We start from the raw sequence: 25,383 nt of genomic DNA, 5'->3' as shown, positions 1-25,383 counted from the left end.
AAAAGAAAAGAAAAGAAAAAACAAACCAAGAATAATGAAAAAGAACTGAGCAAAGGTATCAATAGTTGCAAACTAAAGAAGAGCCAGATTTCATAGATTTAGCCCAAGAAACTATTAAATGAAAATAAGAAAGTAAATGAAATGACAAATATAAAACCACCATCATCGCAGGGAAAGAAAAAACATCATAAATCAGAGTTGTTACGTGTTTCTCTAAAATGTCCAGGTTTCAACAAAAAATGTGGAGACGTGCAAAGAAACAAAGATGTGTGGCCTAAACCAGGAGAAAACAGTCAATACAAACTGTCTCTGAAGGGGTCTCAGATGATGCACTTGGCAGACCAAAGCTTCAAAGCAACTATAAATGTGTTCAAAGAACTAAAAGGAAGCATATTTCAGGATTTAAAGGAAAGCATGACAACAATAAATCAAAAATAGATATGGTTAAAAATGAATTATAAATTAAAATTAAGAAGTAAATTAAAATTTAAGAAAGGAAAAGGACAGTAACTGAAACCAAAAATCAGCTAGTGGGACTCAATAGCAGATTGAATAACTAACTAAAAAATCTCCCTCAAAGAAAAACCCAGACCCAGATGGCTGCCCTGGAAAATTCTATCAAATATTTAAAGAATGAATGACAACCCTTCGAAAACTTTTACAGAAAATAGACAGGAGGGGCACACTGCTTAATTCAAACTATGAGTCTGGTGTTGCCCTGGTAAGTAAAGCAAGACAAAAACTTCACAAGAAAATAATAGGACATACCAATATCCATCATAAATATATGCACAAAAAAATCCTTACCGAGAATTACTACAGAGTCCAGCAATGTATAGAAGGATTATACACCTTGGCCAAGTGGGGCTTATCCTAGGAATGCAAAGTTGGTTGAACTATCCAAAATCAATTAATATGATTAGACCATATTAGTAGAATAAAGGACAGAAACAACATGATTATCTCAATAGAGGTAGAAAGAGCATTTAAAAAATTGTGACATAAGAGCTCCCCCAAAAAATTGGAACAGAAAAGCACTTACTCAACCTATTAAAGGGCATCTTTTGAAAATTCACAGGTAACATCAAAGTTAATGTTTAAAGATAGTATGTTTTCTCTAATATTTGAAATAAGGTAAAGATGTCTGGTTTGCCAATTCTACTCCAAGTTGTTAACTGAAGTTCTAAGCAGTGTGATAAGGCAATAACAGAGAGAGAGGGAGAGAGAGAGAGAGAGAGAGAGAGAGAGAGAGAGAAGGGAAGGAGAGAGAGAGAGGTTGATTCATATTGGAAAAGTAAAAGAAACCGTCTGTATGTTATTGATACTATTTGAAGAAAATCCTAAAGAATCCACTCGGATGAAGTTGATTCCTAGAAGTATAAGTGTCAGTCAAATTCTAACATGTAAAATCAGCGAACACACCAACTAGAATGGGCATAACCAAAGTGAGAAACAATACCAAGGTTTGACCAGGATGGAAAAATTGGATCTTTCCTACATTGCTGCTTAGAATGTAAAATGGTACAACCCTTCGGAAAGCAAATCGATTTCTTACATAGTTACTTACCATTCCCATAAGACCCAGCTAGTTCACCGCTAATACTCTCCCCCAAAGAAAAGAAGACGTATGTTCCCAAAACAGTACGTACACAAATGTTCATAGCAACATTATTCACAATAGCCAAAATTTGGAAACAATCCAAGTTTCCACCATCTGGTCAATGGAGAGACAAAATGTGGTAGTATCCATGTAAAGCAATATTATTTATCAATACAAAGGAATGGACTACTGATATATACTATAAATATGGTAGAAACTTTAAATATTATGCAAAGCAGAAGAAGCCAAACACAAAGGACCACATATCTTATAATTCGAATTTGGGGAAATGCCCAGAAAATGCAAATTTGCAAAGATGCATAGCAGGTCAGCCATTGCCGAGGATTGTTAGCAACAGTCACGGTTGAACATGACAGGTACAAAAGAGATTTGGGGTTTCCAGAAATATTCTAAATTGTGGTGATAAATAATCTCTACATTTACTAACAATTGTTGACTTAATGCAATTACGGTGGGGAACTTTTATCATATGCATACTATAACTTTATAAAGCTACTGAAAAAGGAGTGACTACAGGGAAGAGAACTGTTTGGTGAGTGGTGGATAAAAGATTAGATACAGAGGATTAGCTAGGAATACATTGCCCAAATCCAGGTAAGATTAAATTAAAAGCTCCATGTATACGCCGATGTACAGAGTTAGAAGTGGAAGTGACCCTAGAGAACTTTGTCTTCCCACACTACTGGATTTTAAATTAAACCTCAATACGAGTAAGTGAGTTTTCTATTTTCAAATAGCTAGTTATTGGAAGAACCAAAACTAGATCCTAGGTCTGTTGAAATATCCAGCGCCCATTGTATGATTCATTTACTCAAAAACTGTTAAAACTCAGCTGTAATTGCTAAAAGCAAAGTTTTCTCTTTAGAAACATTATTGCTCTTTAGAATTGGCACAAAAAAGCAAATGCTTTTGTATAAACTGTGTTAGAATGGGCCCTGAGTACACATTGAGGAAGAAAATAAAACCAGCTAAAGGTGTTTTGTTTTTTTTTTTTGAAACTTTAAAAAATTTGAATGCATTTTTTTCCAAAGGAAACATAATGAATACCAATTTGTCTCTACAAAAACTATTAAGAATGGAAAGTACTCAGAATGCAAGCAATTTCCTTGAAATAGTAGGCAAGATGTGAGCCTGATCGTGTTTGTTCCACCTGGCAAATTAGGAGTAGAGTTTGGTGGGTGGGGGTGGGAAGCAGCAAGACATCAATGAGATCAATCAATTCAGATAGTAAAAATTTTGGCTCTTGGTTTAATTTATTGATTCTAGAATGACTATTAAATCTATTTGAGGTCAAAGAAAGAGTGAGAATTCCAAAAGCCACATCCTCCTAGGAATAAGATAAGCAAATTTTAGTTCATTTGCCCTGAATTACTGAGTTGCATTTCTGGAGGGAATAATGTGGTCTGTGTTCAACATCTCTGATTTTTCAAGGTGACAGGCTGAGCCTGTGGAACACTACATGCGTGCAAAACCAATCCAAGGAACTTTTTTTTTTTTTCCCCAGTGAAGTCGATGATATTTTAATAATTAACCTACCACCAGGTGACACCTATTATAATAAAAATACCTTTCTTACAACGCATACTAAGAGCTTAATATACCGGGCTTTTCTTATTCTACAAGTGCCTCCTTTGGTGAGGGGTAAATCTAGAGATTGTAAAGGCAATGCTGGCTGGTTGAGAGCCTTTGCCCAGATTCAGATCTTCATCATAAATGTTCCTTGATTATGGTGGTCACAATCCAAGTTCTCTAGCTCTTTCTGGTAAACATCCCATGGGATGCAAAGATGTGAAACCTAATCCTGGTAACATCACTATCTTTGGAGTCTCAGGGAAATTGCTTAAAATCTTTGAGCCTTATTTCTCCTAGTATAAAATAGGAGCATCTTGATCTCAAAATACTGGTATTTGGACAGTTTGGACTAGGCTGTGTTATAAGTAAATTGAAGCAAAATAGAATAGTCCCACCTACCTTGCAGCTATATTATCTGGAGTCTGTGGTATCCAAGGTCACTGCAAGTAGGGAATTAGAGAGAGGTGAAGGAAGCACACCAGCTCTTAATTGCCTCAATCCGGAGGTGACACATACCGTCGTCCCTCACATTTCGTTCACCGGTAGTAATCACATGGTCCCAGCAAATTGCAGTGGAAGCTGGAGATGGAGAGGACTACTTGATGAACACTGTGATTGCTCAGCATCCTGGATGACAATAATAATAATTAATAACAATAATAACAATAATTTTATTGAACAATAACCACAGGCTTGCTGTGCTAAGTCCCTAGAAGCCGTTATGTAACTTAGTCTATTCTATAATCCTCTCTGAAAAGTACTATTATGCTTCCATGAGAAATCAGAGGTTTAATGGCTTTATGTTTTTGCCCAAGATTACATAGTTAATAAGTGTTGAAGCTGGTAGTCAGATTCAGATATATCTGATTTCAGAGGATTTCCTGTAAACCACTATGCCATAGATCACAGATGTATGTGAGCCAAATGTAATTCTCATAATATGAAATGCCCTGTCCTTGTTGCTTTAACTTTCCCATGGTCCTCTGACCACTATCTAGGATCTAAATTCACCGTGGTGGATTCCGGTCGAGTGAATTGTCATGGGGCATAGGAGTGAGCGATTTCTCATATAAAACTGTTGCTGGCTTTGCCAGTACACTCATCCCAATTGTCATTGACACATTACCCTGTCTTGTCTCAGCACTCACTCCCAGCCCAGAGCAGATCTCGGCAAATTCAACTCTATTGCTGTAGTGGGAGACGGATCACATCAGGCCTTCCAAGCTACAGCGTGCTGTTGGTGACTTGAAAAGCAAGGACTGTAATGGCAGACGGCATGCTGAAATCAGAAAAGAAGAAGAAAACGGGCGCTACAAAAAGTGGGGGAGCTGGTGCTAAAAGCAAGCTACCACTCATCTCCAAAATTCATCCTTGCTAGGCCATAAGCTAAGCATCATTTTTCAGCACATTAAAGCAACCGGGTGGAGTAGTGATGAATCTTCATGAAATACCTTCTTCTGAACTATCTTGGTGCTGCAGCTTCTGATCTTGCCTCTAGTAAACATGAACAATTATAAGAGCTGATAACAAGTTTTTCTTTGATTTTCAAAGAGTAGCAGGTTTTTTTTTAAAGATTTTATTTATTTATTTATTCATGATAATCACAGAGAGAGAGAGAGAGAGAGAGGCAGCAACACAGGCAGAGGGAGAAGCAGGCTCCATGCAGAGAGCCCGACGTGGGATTCGATCCCGGGTCTCCAGGATCACGCCCTGGGCCAAAGGCAGGTGCCAAACCGCTGCGCCACCCAGGGATCCCAGAGTAGCAGTTTTTAAATGAAAGTGTTTTTATATCTGTTTTAAAAGTTGAATATGCTTGATATTGCTTATGTTAATTGAAATAAATTGGTATCAGTTGATGTTTTACTAGTATGTTTTGTTCTATATGGAAATAAAAAAATCCTTAATTAAAACGTTTCAATAACACAATTGAAAACCAAAATGATGGGCTAATAGAGGTTATCCTATTGATGTAGTGCTTTTCATATACAACTAGATGCTATTTTCATTTCTTGATTAAAATCAGATTGGAATATATTGTCTGCCATTTTAACCTTTCTGAATAGACCCTGGCTTCTGTTTTGCTTTTCTTTTGCCACAGAACAACTCACATTTGCACCATTGAAATCTTCAAAGATTACAAAACAATGACATATGCTCTAACAATGGTATTTAATGAACATGCTGCTGCGTTGAGAACATTATAATAGAGAAGGCACACTGGCGCTGATATTAAATGATCTGCAATTCAGAAAGGTAAGTTATAAATGACTAAAATATTCCGTGCTATTATTTAATTGTAACTAATTTTTCCAGGCAACCAATGCACAATGCCCTTTATATAAATGGAAAGGAGAAGATGACAAAGCAATATCAATTTACATAAAAGCTAGCCCATTAATAACTTTGCAGATCAAGTTGAGGTCAAGTATTCAATTAAGTTCCACTATAATGATGGTTCTTTTCTGCTAGAAATCAGATTCTCACCTATCCTGAAAATCAAATGATCCAATCTTGGGAATTAGTGGTGTCATGAGCAATTAGATTAACATGTTTGTATTCTGTCGTAAAAACACTGGAAGAGAAAATGCTTTTGTAAAACATTACAATTATATTAAATTTGAATTCCTGAAATGTTGTTCCTAACTTACAATCCATTCTAAAAGCTTACATTATAAAAGATATTGAGAGTTAGATGAATATATGTTTACTATTGTCTAGCGGTAGTTTTTTTTTTTGTTTGCCTTTCTTTCTTTTTGATTTTTTTTTTTTTTGTAAACAAAATGTATTTCTTTCCCTAGGCTCTAGTTGTAAATTAGCATTTGAATTCAAATGACAGCATGTTCCTTTTCTTTTCCTGTACAATTCTTGCCACAAATGTGCTGTTTTTAATGGCAAATCAGCTAATTAAAGACAGTGTGGTGTGGAAAATGAATGGAGTTAATTGAATTAGTATTAAAACACTTAGTAATTAATCACTTCTTGCATTGCAATTATTCAGAGCTTAAAATTGTTGGCAAAGCTTATTCTTATCCATATGTTTTCTCAATATTACTAGAATTAAAAAAATATTCTAGGCATGTCCTAAATGTGCAAAAGTTTGGGAAGGAATCAGGATTTCATTTAAGACTATGTAAATCTCACATAATCCATAATGTTACCAGTTCTTCCTTAAGATCCTATATTTAAATGTTATCTATTCTATAAAAATGTTACCTTTCCTGTAGAAAGTTAATAGATACTGAAAAGAGGAGATACAATATTAGTGCAAGTACTTGCTTTGAATCATTAATTTCTCTTGAAACTTGTTGGCTGCTCGCTGAACACCAGCTGCTCTTCACTCCTAGTATCTCTGATTTTGACCTTCAGGTCCCAGATATTTGCATGATTTTTTTCTCCCCACTCACCCTACTTACCTGAAAAACCAACTAGCTCACATCTTGGGAACCTTTCCTTTAATTTGTGAGTCAGCCTAGAGAAAGCTTCTTAATCTCTAATGTTTACAGCTCTACTTTGCAAATATAGAAGTTTATGAAATACAGATATATTATTGACACATTGGATAATTGCAAATGGAAGATTGGCATGAAGACGTGTTTAATTAATTAACTTTGAATTCTATTATAGAAAAGCTTTGAGTTGGGTTGCACAAATCAAGGAAATATGCTGGCATGATTTTTGTACAAATTTGTGATGACATTTTTCATTAATTTGTTCTCTTACTGATTCAATTAATGAATGGTGAGACTCAACCCTCAAGTTGAACTAAGCATCCAAAACCTCTTTGGGCTATCTTAAAATAGACATGTCTATACGTTGGAAGATTCTTCATCAGTAGACCCATATTGTGGGTCCAGACAACCATATTCTTATGGCTATATAAGAGATTAAATAATGATACATGCCAGAATTAAAAGCCATTATTCCAGATGTTCTTCTACGCACTGAAAATATAAAGACCAATAAAAACAGTCTCTGTAGGGTCTTTCAGTCTAGAACAGTTATGAACCACTAAGTAAAATAACGATCCCTCTTACAGAAGGCACTGAGACCTAACAATTACCCACAGGGATACATATACAATGGTTGAGGAGATTTTCCCCCAGGTTCATCTTTATTTCTAAATTTCTGAGGTTAAATTACAATCTAAGCACATTCATTTTATTATGCACAGAATAATATTGGGACTGGTCAGAAGTAATAGCAGAAGAAATAATGCTTTCTCAGTAATAGCCATAGATACTTAAAATTAATATTCAAAACTGTATTTCTAAAATTTATTAGACAATGGCATATGGATGCCAGGCCCAGGTTTTATTCACGATTTTATTGCAAGACCAAAACAGTAAGAGACACATAGAAAACACCCAATAAATTTTTGTTGAATTAACGACTGACATAATGAATAATGCATCCCCAAAATGACGATTACGTTGGTTATCACTTTGCTTTGACTAAATGAATTTTGCTGATGCCCCCTGTTATTTTAGTGAAAGTCAAGGAAACCTTTTAAGTATTATGAAAGAGGTTTTCTGAATTGCTTCCCCAAATCATGACAGTCATAATGGCTAACAGAAATAATTTTCTCACCTGCTGAGCAAAGTACCTCACCTCTTTAACAATCTGTGCAGAGTCAAACGCTATCACTGCCAAGAAGAGATTTTGAATTCTACAAGTCTTGGATCCTTTTTCCTAGAATATATCCAAAACCAGGTTCATGGAAACCAAGCAAAATGCTCTCAAGGCAATTACACTGCTGCTTTCCAATCCCTGACTGTTTTAGAAGGCAAATAGCATTGGGAAGCAAATCCTGTCACGAATTAATTATGGAATTAGGTGGAAATGACAAGGATGATAGAGAATTTGAGCCAATTTGGGGAATTAACTGAAGAATTAAAGCTACAGTAATGTGGCAACAATTGAAAGGATTTATTGTACTCACAGTAGAGTTTTTGCCCTGATTTCAGCACATGAGTAAACAACGAAAAGTCTGACACTCTAATTATCAGTCTTCAGACAGAAAGGTGAGAGAATGACCTATCAGGATCAACTCCCAAGAAAAATAATAGCTCACACTCATCTAATGTTTGTACAATGCTGCTGTAATCTGAGCCCTGCCCTATGCATGTTGTGAATAGTGATTCCTCCCAACCTTCCTATGAGGCAAGTCCAGTTATTAATTGCTTTCTTCGTATTTGTTTTTTTTTTTTTTTATGGATGAGAGACGGACAGATCTGGTAGGTGTCAGAACCAAGATCTGAACCCAAGATTTCTGGTTCTGATGCCTACGATTTTAACCACTGTGCTGTACGAGGAGAATTTCAAAACACTCTATTTTGAAAAATATGTTCCCTAGAAGTTCCTACTGTTGACTGTTCAGAGATGATACATGAAATATACTTTTATTTTTTAATTTAGTTTTTGTTTTTTTGTTTTGTTTTTTTATGAAATATATTTTTAAAGATTTATTTATATGAGAGAAAGAGAGAGAGAGCATGTGCTCACGCACCCCCATGTGCACAAGTTGGGGGAGGGGCAGAGGGAGAAAATCTTCAAGCAAAGCCTGACTTGGGGCTCATTTTGGGATCCTGGGATCATGACCTGAGTCCAAAGGTCAGCTGCTTAACCCACTGAGCCACCCAGGCACCCCTAAATGAAATGTTTTATATATCATCTAGCTCCCAGAAAATATTGTCCTGTTTCCAAACTCCTCTGCCTTCTATTATGACACTGGTCCTCCATTATTGAAAAGCCAGCCTAATCAGCAATCCTATTCCCTCCAGAACAGAGTGACATTATGAGACCTATGGTTAATAAGGACCCGCTGATGGTTGAGTTTTTGAGGTACAAATATGCACAATAGGCTCTCAAATAAACTGCCGAGATTCCATGACTCTGTAAAAACACTTAGCAGTTTCAGTGATGATGTCTTTGACAGTGTGTTAATGGTGGGAATTCTTTTCACTGATGGCATAAATATATTTGGAAAATATCCCTGTGTTATGGGATGTCAGCTTAGAGAGAGAACTGCTAAATGAAAGCAGGAGTTTAATGGATCAGTTTGTGACTTCTGGGAAAAAAAAAAAAGTAAAGAATTTAACAGAAGACTAAATTCTACTTGGGTGATTCTCTCAGCAATCTGAGTAGCAGAATTTCAATTGTATCCAGGGAGTCTTGTCAAAAACCCAGCAAGGATCTTTATCCTCTTCTCAAGCCTTCTCGGGCAGGCTGCTTGCCCTTAAAAACTGAAAAATCTCTCTTCTTTCCTCTTTGGATTAACCACAAGGATATGACGTGTGGGTTTATAAGCTTGGCATGGTGTCTTAAAATTTGAACTTTGATAATTCGAGGTTTCATTCCAGTCATGGCCTCGGTTGTCATCTGTGATAAGGTGCACCACGTATTGTTTCATAGGATTTTTTTCCTCTCTACTAACAAGGTTGTAAGCTCTTGAAGATGTGACATGACTCTGGCGTCTCCCAGATGTAATGGATAATAACCTTCACCTGCAGGCTCAGTCCAGCCAAATTCCTGAGCACTTCTGAAGTTCTGATCACCAGCAGCTCTGGCATTTGGATCTTGCCTTCTTAGGTTTCTTCCTTTGGCTGGATTTATGCACTCTGGGTTTAGTTTCTGGATTGAGTGCCCCACTACCCCTCTAGAATGGAAATCTTTCTTGAGTCCTGGATTGCCCTTTGTCGCCTTGATTTCCTGGTTTTAATATTCCTGGTCACTGGAACCTCTGTGTCAGTAGTTGAAGCTTGAAGAACATAAATGCCTTAACTCTGCTATTTCTAGCCATTCATCTTATTGGTATAATGCTTGGCCACAGAAGGCGAGGCAATCCCTTTGTAAGTCAAGGGACTGGCTCCATGTTTAATATTTGACTGAGGCCAGATTTCCAGGTCTACACCCCATTGTCCCTGTCTTTCCGACATCTAGTCAAGCTGATAAGAGAGCCTACTTTCTCTTTTGGTGCCATTGGGCGATCAAACCCTGGTCTCCTAGAAAACCTCATTATGTGAGTAAGAAATCTTTTACAGCATTTTTTAAAAAAGATTTTATGTATTTATTTTAGAGACAGAGAGAGCGTACATGCAAGCAGGGGGAGGCCCGGAGGGGGAGGGAGAGAAAGGGAGAAGGAATTCCAAGCAGACTCTGAGCTGAGCATGGAGCCCAATGCAGGGCTCCAGCTCATGACCCTGAGATCATGTACTGAGCCAAAACCAAGAGTCGGATGATTAATAACTGACCGAACCACCCAGGTGCCCCAACCTTTCACAACGTCTACATATCTCTATCTTTCTAAATCTGTCTCCTCTGCCCTCATATCAATTTCTCTGTCCTAAATCATGTCTCCAGCACCTCAAAACTGAATTATTGCACCAATTTCCTAGCTAATCTACCAGCTTTCCTTGACTCCTTAGATCATGTTGGCACCGGAGTTCCATAAATACAACCCAATATGACACTCCTATTGAAAATTCTCCAATCACTCCACATTCTCTAATTGTGACTTACTAGGCATTTTAAGGTTTGGACCTTCTCGTGCAGACTTACTTCCTACTAACTTCCTCTTCATCTTTCAAACTCCAGCAGCGGTGAATTGTTCATATTTTCTCTACACCTCAACCCTTCCCCAATATATCAAACTGCTTTTGCTTATTGTATCTCTGCCTAGCTAATCCTTTCCAATGCATAGGGCTTTTCCTACCCCCATTCCCCTATCCCATCTGGAAAAATTCTACTCCTACTTATCCTTTAAGACTCAGATTGGAGGCCACTCTCTCCAATATCTCTGCCATGACCCCTCCAGACTGAGTTACATGTTTCTCTTCTGTATGCATTTCACTTATTAGTTTCTATAGCATGTTTTGTGTCTACCTTTACCATTAGACTGTAGTGTCCTTTAGGGCACAGGCTATGTCTCATAAATCGCTGTAACTCCAGCACCTAGCAAAGTTCCTGACACACGGATAATAAACTTTTATTGCACAGGGAGTCTTCAAGCCATAAAATGATTCACAGGAGAATTAATGGAGAAGTAACATGGTCCCAGCACTCCTCTGGGAATCAGTGCTCTGTGTGATGCTGGTGAGGTCACTTAACCTTTCTGCGCCTCCATTCTCTCAGCTGAGGAGAGACCACCTATATTTTAAGGTTCTTCCCAGCTCCATATTGCTGTGAAATATGGACTCTTCATGCTGCATTTATGTTTTTGATTATAGAAATTTAACAACTCCTTCGACATACTTTGCAGACACTACACACAGAGTTAAGAAGCTATTGTGAACTAAGTCATTTGCACACATAAGTTCCCCAGTCATTTGCACACGTAATGCAGGTATATGTCAATTGATTAAACAAATACATTTTTTGTAATTTTATATAATCTTTCGCTTTATATAATCATTTATATATTATTATATATCATAATATAATATAATTATAATTATATTATGATATATATATCTATCATAATATAATATATAATTATATTATAATATATATATATTTCTCCATTATATATATATTTTTTGCTTCTGCAACCATGGTCACTTTCTTCTTGACACCGGATTTAGAAGCTGTTTTCTTCTATAATGCTTTATGTTCTTTAAGGTCCAACCCGAAAGACCTTGTGCCACTTCATCTTGAAGAAATCAGTATTGAGTCTCTTCCTCCTCCTCATCTCTGTCCAAGAACAGTGTAGGACCTTCCTTGATCTTCTGTACTTCATCAATGTTAGCAACAGATTGAGATTGACACCCTTTTGTTTTTCCCAGCTTCTTTTGACATTTCTTCCCGCCTACCTTCTCTTCTTCCTCTCCACCACTAATACCACTAGCCAGTCTGAACTCTGACCCTTCTGGTCCTATCCCACCTTCCTGAAGAATGGACATTTTCTCAGTGAAGTGGACTCTAAATTCTTTCATTTCATCATTAGTGAGGGAACAATTCTTGGCACAATAACTTTATTATCTTAACTCATGAATAATTCTTTGGTGGGTTGTTTCTGCATTTTCTGAAGAAATCCTACCTGTGGTGTCACGGCAGGACCAAGAGACAGACCATATTCAGGTACAGGTAACTTTCTTACTTCAAATACCTCTTTATCCTTCATCAGCTACTTTGAATGTATGTAGGGGACAAAACATCTTTGAGCTTTTTCTTTTAAATCTTGATCTTTGTATAAAAAAACAATCATTTTTTTTCTCTAAACATCTATAAGTTTATCTGGATTGATTTTGATTTCCTTCACAGGCACTTTCTTCTGGAGAAGTTGCTGGACAATCCCTTTTTGTTTTGAGAGAAGCAAAATTAATAAAGCTTTGCTATCCTTTCTGTACCTGGCCATTCGATCTGCCCTCGATATGTGTTCTAGTATTTTCTGGACAATCAAACTGAAGAACCCGATTCCTAGCCAGGAAGTCTAGACCCTTGCTAAAATAGCAGTAGCAAATAGCACCACAGTTCTCTTGCAGACAGATCTGTTATAAATGTCCATTCTCATCCTCTGCTGCTGTCAAACCCAGGTGGTGGGGCTCTGGGAGGAGGCAAGGATAGAAGAACCAGGATGTAGCTATCAGGACACTTGATATAGATACTGAATCTCCTTACAACTGAAAAGAAAGACAATACTTTTCTTCTTAAGGTGAAGTCTCTAAGTGGAGTATAGCACATTTATTTTTTGCTGTAGCTCACAAACTATGCAGGTCTGTTCCAAAGTGACAGTGGTGTATTATTCTTTTTTGTGAACTTGAATATATATATATATATATATATATATATATGATTTTTAGTCAACAAGATGTTTTAGTCAACAAGACTGCTCAAATATCTATGAGTTTGTGTGTGTGTGGTGGAGTATGAATAGTTCCAATAAATTATGTACTAAAACCAAAACATTATTTATTAAAACAATTTTTTTTTTAGAATTTACTGAGTATCAAGACTTTATTATTTTCAGTGGGCAGTTTAACCATCAGCAACAATTACATAAAAATTATCAATTAAGTTTTATTTGCATGTCATTAAATACTTATTTCCTCAGTGTCTGAGGAACTTTCTTACTCATTTCTCTGTGTTCTTGATAGGATATAAATTTTGGAAATTCACTATTTGAGTTAAAATCTTTGGCCCTCTATGTGAATTGAGGCAAGATATTTGACTTTCCAGTAACTTAGATTTCTCTCCTATAAAATGGAAATAGATATTAGAGAAGTTACACATAGATCGGGTTAGTTATACCATGAGAATTGCTACATGCAGCATGAAATAAAAATATGTAAAATTAAACAAATTAGAATAGCTTGTACTACATAATACGATCAAAAAATTATTGTAGTGAATGCTTGCTAAATATATGGAGGATAAGATGAAATTGATAAGGCATACAGACAAAAAATGTAGTAGTTAAGCCATATATACAAAAAAGTCTAATAATAGGTTAAAAATAATAATATCTTTAGGGAGAGGTGGGTTGTCTTATAAGGATTTAAAGTTGAGATATGTAAGTGACATTTAAATTTTTCTAAAAATGCATTGTTCGGTCAAAAAAAAAAAAAAACTATCCAGAATGTAATATATTGGCAACAAAACATATGGTTCATGTCTTTATGGTGCTTTCAATAGAGAAGATATACACTGAAAAAATTTCTGCATTTATGGAATTGAGAATGATAAAGTTTGATATCCTCTATAAACACATAAAAAATAAATCCAATTTAATCTGTGTGGAAGATAGGGAGGATATTGTGGAGGGAGTAATTTATTTTGGCTGAAACCTGAAAAGTAAATAGATATTGAATGTACCAGGATGTGGATTGGAGGAGTGGTGGAAGAAAAAACAAACACAAGTTTATTAAAATCAGTAAGATTGGAAAAAGAAAAAAAAAAAAAAACTGACCCCAAATCAAGAGTCTTTCCATGCTCTGGGGGATCATCCATACCACTGTGTCAGAAAATTATCCTGAATAGCTAATGCAATAAAACTTTATACAATGATAACAATATAAATATTTACACCAAACTTTAAAACCTTATTTTCCTACACATTGTCTCATTTAAATTTAACAGATACCGGATGACTTGTGTATGATTTTTTTTTTTCATTTTACTAAAAGAGAAATAAAGCTGATTGGCCTGTGCAAAGTCACACAGCTGAGGTAGCCAGAAGTCATGTGCTCAACTATTAAGATTCTGAAGACGACGCATTACAGAGATCTAGCTCCTTTGAAGTGATCAGGGCTCGGTCTGCAAAATGAATGGCAGAAAGAGTTGCTCGTTCAACAAATTCCTGATAGATACCTACCAAACACCAGGTGCTGGCTGAGTTGTTAGGGATAAAGCACTCAACGATACAAGGCACAGTGCTGTCTCTGTGGAGCTTATCTGCTAGATGTGAGAGGCAGAGAGTATACAAGCTTAATGACAAAATACGTAGTTTGTTTGTGGTAGCCAGGGTTCAGAACAAATATAGAGTAGAAAGAGGGCTAAGGGGCATTATGGGCAATTTTAGAGTAGTCAGAGAAAGCTTCACTGGAATGGTAACATTGAATTAAAGACCTGTGGGAGAGAAGAGATAGAGCCCCACTGAGATCTCAGAGAAAGGATTTCCAAATAAAGACAATTGTAGATCAAAGGCCATAGACAGGAGGTAGTCTGGGGCCAGGGGTATGTTTATGTAACAACAAGGAGATCAGTGTGCTTAGAGCAGAAGGAATGGGAGGAGAGTAACAAGAAGAGTAACAACGGGCCAGTACCTATAAGGTTCACAGGGCATTGGGAAGACATTGGTATTAGACTGAGGGAGATGGGCAGATGGCAGGGTGCCGAGCAAAGGAAGGACGATATCTGGTTTCCATTATAAGAAAAATCACCTCGTCTATTGTATTGTAATGAGACGCTGTTGACAGAAAATGTGGGAATGTCGGTTAGGAGGCCATCGAAATAACCAAGGAGAGATTAAATTCTGGCTTTTTAAGGTTAAGATGATAGGACTTGACTTGGGACCAAATGTAGGGTGTGCAAGGAGGAGAGGGATCAGTGTAAACCACAAGTCTAAAACGTACCAGGTCATACATCATGCTCATTCCTTTCCCAGCCGGCCTTGTGGATACCGGCTGCTGTTGTTCACTTTGTTTTTATTGTTTATCTGTTTGTTAGTTGTTCTGTGTGAGTGGTTTGAAGAAGAATAGAAAGAGTAAGAAGGGTGAGCGAAATGAGTTGGAACTGGGGGGTCAGTTCAAAGAAACTGTAAAAGCTATATTCCTGGCAGACTTGCAACAAAAATATCACCCCAGAAAGCAGCGCCCTATTCCTTGATCCGTTTTTCACCTGGAAAACAGTTTTGTCACACAGGCAGAAATTACAGAAAATAGAAGAACTGAGTTATCCTGGAATTTGGTCGATTATAACCAAATCAACAATAATTATCAACAGAGCATCCTCAAAGCGGTAATAACAGCTTGTCTATCCAAAACTCTCCTTCGGAATGTTTTTATTTTCAAGAGTGTTTCACCTGGAGTAAAGATGCAGTACTGTGCTTGCACACAGAAAGCCGTGCCTATTGGTCTGTAATTTTCCTAAACTTGAAAGTCGGATCACTTTGAGAGCAAACACCTTGATGTGAATACTCGGGAAGTGTATTTAAGAAGAAGCAGGGCAGATATTAGTGCTGAACAATGACAAGTATGACATAGGTGCTAGACTTCACACTGAGGGGTCACCGCACACATTATTTCACAATGGCTGCCTCAGTAGATGAGCTGACATAACAACCCACTGCCGGTGCCATAAACAATTGCCAATTTCATTTTACAGGAGTCACATGGATGAGTTGAACCAGAAAAAGTGATGATGGTAGATGAAACTGAATATGTATGACTCATTCAGAGCTGCCTTATTAGCGCGGAGGCACTCGCATGGATTCAGCATTGGAGAGCCCAGGTTCAAACCCCAGGCCTGCCGTTTATTAGCTACATGACCTTGAGCAGAACACTAAGCTGGTTTCCTCACTCTAGAAAGGAGGAAGTTAATGTAGACTTGTACTGAAGAACCATGTGAATCGAATGAGACAACGCGTGTGTAAAAATGGTTAAAGTACTGTATAAATATTGATAGTACTGTTTGAACAAGCTTTCCTTTCCCTTTGAAAGATGGAAACAAGGAGAATAGGAATGAGTTCCCAACACTCTCCTTGATTTCAGAGATTGCCCACCTGCCACCCCACTTAATGTAAACAAGAACAGCATATGTCTATCTAGCTAACTATCCATGCATCCAACAATTTTATTGTTCATCTTGTCCAATGCCGTTGTGTATGTTAGAGTCAAGATTCTAATTTAGACCTTTGTTCCCAAGCCTGCATAATTCCTGTTATACTAAGTCATTGCCTGTGAATTTTACACGGAGCCACACTGTGTCAGAAATGGAAGAAGTAATAGAAATCATCTTGTGGAATGGTTTTCAAATATTTAGTTCTAAAGTCCTATTGGGAAGCTCAATATTTGCTAGAAGTAGGGCTGCCCTTGTTAAAGCAGATATGGGAACTCCAGAATTACTTCTCCACTCGGACCCCCTCCATTTTTCCTCTTGGGATTGTCAATAATTTAGGATTTCAAAACATGAACTTAGCTTATCCTTCTCAGTTTTGCAACTGAAAAACTTTTTTTTTTTTTTTTTTTTTTTGCAATTTCATACCTTTATTTGACAATCAGCAATTAGTTCTCATTAACAGTCTGTAGATTTTTGAAAGTGGTGACAGGTATGTAGGTAACCAGCGTGTAGAGCTTGTTTGGTGAATCTTCATCCCTGTTACGTTTTCTGGACAACTGCACATGGATACGGTATGGAACATTCTGTGGTCTAAATGATTTACCCAAGAGCACATGACCTTTTGATTGTAAAAGAAAAACAAGGACCCCCCCCCCCCCGTTCCTTGGAACTTTGGTACCATTTGCCCCATAGTCTTCCTACATTAGTCCTACTGTGTTGATATTTGAAGGGTCTGAATAAAATACATTTTTATCTCCTATCCAACTTCTGAACAAGTTCATATATATATATATATATATATATATATATATATATATATATATAAAGGATTTTGTCATATGGAGACAAATATATCATTCACATAATTGATGGAGCTGTTAGAGAAATGGGTCACTGTGTGGTAACAAAAGACCATTCCCTGCACCCACATCAAGGGGGACTCTAAAACTGAATGGGTAGTGAGTCGAGCTCTGCCCACTTAACTTCTCCCTAACTTACCAGGTTACATTCCTCCATGAGAATACAGGGGCAATGAGAGTCTAGCGCTGTCTTAATATAAGACCCCTGTTACAAAATGAGACATCAGGAGGATGAGCTTGTGACTCCATCTAATGAAGGACCAGGAGCAGGGATCTGAGGACATCATACATAAAAGCATATAGTTTTATTTTGTTTCAACTTCTGGTTTTAACTTCTGATTTGTTTGCTGTGCTATTAAATATTAACGCTCTCGTGAACATATCCAAGTGTTTGAGTACTTATCAAATTTATGAAGTTCTATATTTCCTGGTGGTTTCATAATTTATAGATGAACCTATTTCTGAAACTAAAAATTATTGTAGTGAGATGTTACATAAGGCAAAACCAAATGTGGATAAATCTTGAAATAGCGTTCTTCTTTCTCATCCTGAAAGAGCAGAGTCAGAGTGGTTGTCATATCTTTAAAACAGAAGACATCCCAAGGACAGGGAGGAAATTGGAGTCTTAGAATCAGCAAACCCATGCAGGACTTAGGAGAGGCCTATAAAGACATTGTGGATATAAGGTAATTGAGAAAGGAAGCTTGGGGGTAAAGAGGGATCTGAAACATACATCATTCAAGGTAATACTAAAGAGTTGTTGAAGATCCTCAGTAAAATTCCAATACATCTTGAATCCATGATTAAAAGAAGATTACTAGTTGTGGCTTGAAAATAACTATTCATGTTAATTCAAAAACAGGTTGAACATTTGGGAGCATCAACTTAAAAAGCCTTCACTGAAAAGTCAACACAGGAGAACCTGGGGGGCTTAATCGGTTAAACATCTGCCATTAGGCACCGGTTGTGATCCCAGAATGCTGGGTTCAAGCCCTATGTTGGGCTCCCCGCTCAGCAGGGAGCCTGCCTCTCCCTCTCCTTCATTCCCTCCCCACTACTCTTGCTCTCTCTCTGTCAAATAAATAAGTTTAAAAATCTTTTTTTTTTTTTAAAGTCAACTCACTATGGTGATTGGTAAGACCTTCGTCCCTCGTACTAGGTAATTATAAGGTATGCTTTCAGTAGTTAGGGGTTCAGAATAAAGTTACAATGATTTTAATATAAAAATGAGTATATATCTTCACTTTAACACCCCCCACCTCACAAAGAGAAAGTTGCATATTCCTTCCCATTATTCTCCCCATTTCACTTGAATCTCAGTTCTAACTTCTATCACTAGGAGGTAGATCACTCTGCTGAAAAACCTGTCTCCACTGATGTTGCTGTTGCCACCGCTTCAACTTATCCTCCAATTCTGAGCCTCATTATCACTTCTACAAAGAGGTCTCCTATGATTTTCAAAGAATAATGAGTTTCCCTGTTGTACTTCTCATACCACCCCAAGATTCCTCCTGTACCTTTGCATAGTAGATCTAAGCTTACGATTTTGTTCATTTGGTCAGTCAAAAATACTTAGTGGGCATTTATCACAAGGAAGACATGTCTCTAGGCTCTGGATAGATCATTATTAATAAGACAGCCTGGATTGCAGTCCTCGTGAAGCACACATTTTAGTGGGGATACACCACGCCATCAAGGGTCTTGTTACTGCTTTGTTTTTCCTCCTAATGTTTGCTGAACTTCTATAATCTTGGTTGATATTTTGTAGTTCTCAATAGATATTGATTGAATAAATAATGAATAAACAAGAGGAAATTATGGGAAAGAAATGAATGAATAAATATGTAAGATGCTGATAAATTCTCTGGAGAGAATTAATACTGAATGAAAGAATTGATAATGACTGGCTTATCCTGTATCAGTTGCTATGAAAGACTTCTCTAAGGTCTTGACATTGAAACTGAGATACACATGTCAGGAAGACATCAATTTTAGGTGCTGTTATTCAGGAACTACCATGTTCTGAGAAAGTCCAATTGGTAGTGAGAGGCCTGGAGATTGAGATATCTCAGAGGAAGAGAAAGAGAGAGAGGGGCTGAGGGAGAGAAAGATGGAGGAGAGAGGGAAAGAGAGGGAGGAGAAGGAAGGAAGAAGAGAAGAGAGGAGAAGGGAAGAGAAGGGAGGAGAGGAGAAGAGAAGAGAAAAGAGGAGAAGAGAAAAGAGGAGAAGAAAGGAAGGGTAGGGAAGGGAAGGGAAGCAAGAGAGGCATCAAAATGAACTAAAATAAACATGAGTGAAGAAGCCATTTGGAAGTGGACCTTCTAGGCATAACCGTCACTATGTGGATTGGAGATGTACCATCTGACTCCCTTTCTCCCAAAACTGAGAACAAAGGTAAAATGATAGTTTTATATCACTATGTCCTGGAGTAGTTTCACAACAACCAATAATCGAAACATGTCTTTCGTAGTTATGGTATAGCATTCACAGAATTTTGTTACTGGCCCATATTAGGTGAGGGGGAAAAATGGACAAAGAATAATTACATGAAGTGAAGAATCATGTTACTTACTGTTTTTTAGATTCTCTGAGCTTCAGTGTCTTTACATGTAATGTAAGGATGCTACATAATTTTCAAAGTGTTTGAGAAAATTAAATCACCTAATATATGTATGTGTTTAATACTGTGCTTGCACCCTGTAGTCATGGAAATGGTAGAAGTATTTTGTTTATCTCATTCAGTTTTTTCCACAATGCCCAAGGCATCACCTATTATATAGACTCCTCATTTGTATTTTTTAAATGAATACATAAAGTAATCTATCAGGCACTGTCCAAGTCACTAGGACCACAAAGAATAACAAATTCAGGATGTTACAGTGGCTCTGGATGAGCTGTCAGTTCTAGTACAATAAGCACTATGGTCATAATCTATGCAAAGGGTTATAGGAGCCAAGAATACAACATTTGATTTTGTCTGGACAGAGAAAGCCAAGGAATATTTTACTAATGAAGGGCTTTTGTTCTACCTTAGAGCATGCTTAATTGATGATTTTGAATATATCAAGTAAGCACATTTCTGAAAAAGGAAATGTTGTTTTCGAAGAAGGACAAGAATGAGACTGATAAATCACATATCAAGGGGCTCCTGAGGGACTTGACAATTGTGGCTGGGCATAGGATAATGTGGGAAAATGACACGGTAATCAGATAAGCAGAAGTCAGATGATGAAGGGCTGCGTATGTCACAACAATGAGTTTGACCTTCATTGTATAGGGAATAGAGAGGCAGTTTCAAATTCTATTCAGGGCTCTGGCGCTCTCTGACTCTAGATCATTGTGAGGAATGGATTGGGATGCTTGAGATGAAGGCAGTCTAGCTAGGACGCTGCTGCTATTACCAGGCGGAGAAATGACACTGATCTGATCTATAGCAGCGGCAGATGATTAGTGAGCAAGGAACAAATATGGAAAAATTAAATAGGGGTAATGTATAGGACCAAGTTAACTAATTATATATGGAAGTTGAGAAAAATTGTAGAGTCAAGGATGATTCATTTTGATTTGCATTACTGAGAACATGATGATACAATCAACAGAAAATTTTGTTTGGTGCAATTTTGGATGTTGTAGTAATCAGATGTGGCCTTCCATAATACTGCATAACAAAGAACTTCAAAATCTCTGACTAATTAAACCTGTGTTTTTCTTGCTTACGTGAGTACATGCTTGCATAGGATTGGCTTAGCTGGGCTGCAGGCTGTGGGTAAAGCTCAAGCCTGTCACACATGTCATTCATTCTTCTTGGATCAGATGCTATCTGGAACATTACCTTTTTCATAAAAAAAAATGCAGGAGCACAGGAAAATAAGCAGAAATGTGCAGGACCTCTTAACATATAGGCACATAGCACACATACTGTCATTTCCATCCACGTTCCATTAATTAGCCAAAATAAGTAAAATGGCAGAGTCCAGTATCAACAGAGCAGCAACACAGACTCTGTTCATACCAGGAAGCACCACACAGTCATATGAAAAAGGACATGGATAGACAATTTTAATACACAGAAGGGAGTGAAATTGGAGACAATTGGAAACAAGGACCTATTGATCATGACAGTGAAGTTAAGTTAGTACATCAAGTAAGAGTATCCATGAGTATAACTAAAGGGAGAAACACTAGAAATTTCCATACAGGGAATCTTTATTGCCACAAAGCTTCATTACTCTTACTTCATGGTACTTTATAGGTATTTCTATGCCGTTAGTTACTTTTTACATCATGTTTGATTCACTTTTAGACTATTGCATGTAAGGGAAGCTGCCAAAATTAAAAAAAAAAAAATCAAACCATCTCTCTCTCCAATACTGACAAGTAATGAACAAAGGCAAGTGTAGACAAATGCCAGTACCCTACCGTCTCAAAAGTTGTTCTTCAAGAATGAACCTTTTCCCGAACAAATCAGTACGACAGCCAAGAATAGGGGCCCCAGAGATTTTTGATCAAACATTTGTGGTAGGTAGAATTAGGGTTTCCCAAAGATGATCATATTCTAATCTCCAGAACCTCATATGTTAGGTTACAAGGCAATGGGGAATTAAGGATAGAAATGTAATTAGTTTTACTAATCAACTGACTTAAAGAGATAATCCTGTATTACCTGGGTGGGCTTAATGTAATCACAAGATGGTTCCTTCAAAATAGAAGAGAGCCATCAGAGTCAGAGGGGATTTGGAAGTGCTGTCATAGGAGGACATCAGAGTCAGAAAGGCACTTGGAAATGCTGAATTGCTGGCTTTGAAGTTGGAAGAAATGGACACAAACTAAGGAATGCAGCTAGTCTCTAGAAGCTGAAGAAGGCAAGGTCCAGGTTATCCCTCAGAACCTTGGGAAGGAAAGCAGCTCTGCTGACACCTTGACTTTAGCTCAGTGAGACTCGTCTTAGACAATTCACTCCTAGAACAATAAGATAATATATTTCTGTCTTTATAGGCCTCGAAGTTTGTGGTAATTTGTTACAGCAGTTTTAGGAAATGAATGCAGCCTCTAAATCTTTGGTTGATGACTGATGGCGGAAATACCAAACCCCTTCAAAGAAAGAGCTCCATCAACAGGGAATTTAATTTAGCCTATGGATGACCACACCAGAATGCCGTAGATAGTTATCTCTCTGAGAAAGATACAGCCAACACACTCATTGGGTTTTTCTCCCTTTAAAAAGTTTGCCATCAATTCTTCCAGAGTTCCTTCAAAAACACTAACAACTCTGACACCAAAGGAGCTACAAAAAAGATGTCCGTTTATTGGTGAGGTCCTAGAAATATGGCTTCCTTCCCCTCTGGTAGGGAGATGGGATCTATTAGGGGAAAAATCCAATCTTCTTTAACTAAGGTACAATCTTAATGTACCCTATGGCATTGTAAGCTACCCATTGATATAAATAAATAAATAATAAAAGTACATTTAAAATAAATAAATAAATAAATAAATAAATAAATAAATAAATAAATAAACAAAAAAATTTTGCTCCCATCATAGGGCTTTATGCATCATAGTGATATTTATGCCTTACCGCCTCAATATCATCAAAATTCTTATCTCATTCCAATGTCAATGAGCTCAAATTGACTGTCACTTCATTTCTGACTCTCTTGAGTCTATCAGACATGTCTGGCATATAATTCCCCTGCATAATTATAGCTGGAGTAATTATTCACATTAAATGCTTGTTGAATTGACCCATAGCACTTAAAAATTTATAAACAGGTCTGTAAGTGATATTTTGCATACCAGATCCTTTACAAAGATAGTTCAGGGATTACGGACGAGCCTATGTTAAATCAGTAATATTAACATATTTACCACCTTAAATTACTGAGACAATCAAAGGCAATTGCTAAAAGGAGAAAAATATCCGTGGGCACAGTTTTAAATAGGATAATTTATCCTAGAATATGTTAAAATTGATTGACAATAAGTTTACACTGAGCATTTTAACTGTTTTTTTTTCATTTTTGTTCATTTTTTTGTGCAGTATTTTGAAATAACTTTCCACCACTAATATTTTTTTCTCTTTCTCTAGAACTATTAAATGTAAATGAATTTAATCAATACACTCTGAGGACTAATTAGTTATATATATATGTATATATATATATGTATATATGTATATATATGTATATCTGCAGGACATTCAAAACTAAAAATACTATAATTAAAAAAGTGAAAATACTATAAGTGATATTCCAGGAGTGTTATTAGAGGAAATAAAAGCCATTTAAAACAAACAGACTTTTTGGCAGTTCAATACACATGGGTTTCATCTTATATTACTATTTGGTTTGACTAAGTTAAATTTTCCAAGCAAAATAGTGATTTGGTTGATATAATGCCCCCCAAGTTCTCATTTGGTATTTCCAGTCCTTGAACATTTCAGGATCTATAATCCTTGCAGGACTCACAGTAAAATACTGGATGGCAAAAAGCAGGTAATAGTGGCCTGGGAAACAGAGCAATTGGACTCAAGTCTATGAATAATATTATTGTGCCTTTACCAAATTACATAAAACAAATGCAATTAAATTACTTTGAACTAAACAAAAGTATTTCTGACCTTATAAGTTGGATGTGGCTCTACAGCCTATAAGTCTAGGGCCCCCACACAATGAGGCAAAAGAGACATGCAACTGTTTTGGAAAGAGATATTAACTCTCTGTTCTCACATACAACACATGGACAACCCAATCAGAGCCTTCGGTAGCAGAGGTATGTGCGGGTCTTTCTACTGGGGGTGCAGCTGCCAACACCCAGGGGCTCACAATCTCCCACAGCAAGATGCAAACAGCTGGGGCTCAAGGAAAGGTGCCCCGGATTTAACCACACAGAAGCCACAATTTAGGAAAAAACGTTGATCTGTGGATATTTGTAGAAACTGAGGCCTGGAAATGTAATTAGATGTGGAGCCCCCTCAGCTGCAAAAAATGGCAGTGAAATGTGAAGCGGAGTGATAAGAATGTCGTTAGAGGGTACTTGTGGTGGGATTCCTCTGATTTTGCCTAAAACACATAAAGTGTGTCAGTAGACAGGCATCAGATGGAACGTGTGTGTGTGTGTGTGTGTGTGTGTGTGTGATCATCTTGGCTCCTGTCTATATCACTTAGTAACTTGGGCAGGTATTTTCACTTCTCTGCCTCTCATGAGAACACTGAAAACTAACTCTCAGAGTTAGATTTTGCCAGAATCTGGAAAGATTTTCTAATTATAGCAATGACCTAAGAAGCACAGCTGGTTTCCAATGCATATTTTGCCATCAGAAATGGAGTAAACCCACCGGGCTGCAGGGGGAAGGAAACGTGTTATTTCTCCTGCCTTTTCTGCCCTTGTCACAGAGACCAAAGAACTGGATAGATTTTCTGAGAAGGAATAAGGATAGCATGCTTCCTTTCTATCAGTACTTCTCATTCTAAGAATATCTACTGACTTCTATTTTTAAAAAGATCAGGGTGGGAGGGAGAATTAAAGGAAGGAATCAACAGTGGCTCATTGCATCTCTGAAATGAGCATTTCCAGAAAAAAAAAAAAAAGTTAGTGAAGCAAAAACTGAAAGCATTCTGGAAGTAGTGAAAGCTGTAGATTGCAGCTTATAAAATTCACGTTTCTCTGTGTGCAGAATGAAAGAATGGTGGTAGAAAATGGCTCCACTCTTGCTTAGCAAGACTTTTAGATACATTTCTTCTTCTTTTTTAGCCACTTTGAGATATAATAGACATAGGACATTATTGTATATGTTTAAGGTGTATGCTGTGATGATCTGGTGCGTGTGCGTATTGAGAGATGTTTGCAGCAATGAGGTTATTTAACACATCTTTCACCTCCCCCAGTTGCCATCTTTGTGGCTGTTATGGTGAGAACATTTAAGATTTACTCTCATAGGAAGCTCCAAACATACAATACAACCGTGTTAACTCTAGTCACCATGCTGTGCATTAGATCCTCAGAACTGATTCCTTCTTTAAGCTGATGTTTTTACATTTTGGCTGACAGTTGCTGGCAACA

The 25,383-nt window shown here is 37.2% G+C and overlaps 1 pseudogene; it reads right to left on the bottom strand.

The window, feature by feature from the left end:
• Nucleotides 1–4,398: 4,398 nt before the first annotated feature.
• LOC140609715 (probable ATP-dependent RNA helicase DDX10) overlaps nucleotides 4,399–25,383 on the bottom strand; it is a 90,163-nt pseudogene continuing 69,178 nt past the window's right edge.

The sequence above is a fragment of the Canis lupus genome, chromosome 2 (assembly GCF_048164855.1).
Source record: "Canis lupus baileyi chromosome 2, mCanLup2.hap1, whole genome shotgun sequence".
In the NCBI taxonomy this organism is placed as follows: Eukaryota; Metazoa; Chordata; class Mammalia; order Carnivora; family Canidae; genus Canis; species Canis lupus.
Note: the sequence above shows the minus strand (reverse complement) of the source record. Positions and strands in the feature narration are given on the sequence as shown.